The sequence below is a fragment of the Penaeus monodon genome, chromosome 20 (genome assembly GCF_015228065.2).
Source record: "Penaeus monodon isolate SGIC_2016 chromosome 20, NSTDA_Pmon_1, whole genome shotgun sequence".
Lineage (NCBI taxonomy): Eukaryota > Metazoa > Arthropoda > Malacostraca > Decapoda > Penaeidae > Penaeus > Penaeus monodon.
In genome coordinates, this window is record NC_051405.1 from 12,396,164 (window position 1) to 12,396,423 (window position 260).

Genomic DNA, 260 nt, shown 5'->3' on the forward strand with positions numbered 1-260 from the left:
ACGTACAGCACCCTCTGAGGCTGAGGACTCCCTTTCCCTCGTCCCCGGAAGTGGCGAGGATCCGTAGGCGATGCGTGTAGAGGAAGGATCTATATTTACTGCCACCAGGACGAGGGGAAGGGAGTTTAAAATACCGCATGACCCTCTTCACCCTCCCTCCAGCCCGCCTGCTGCCTCTCCTTCGCCTCGCTGCCCCCGCTCCCGGCTTCCCCTTCGCCGACGCCACGGCAACTCTGGCGCTCTGCAGGTCGCAAATGGCG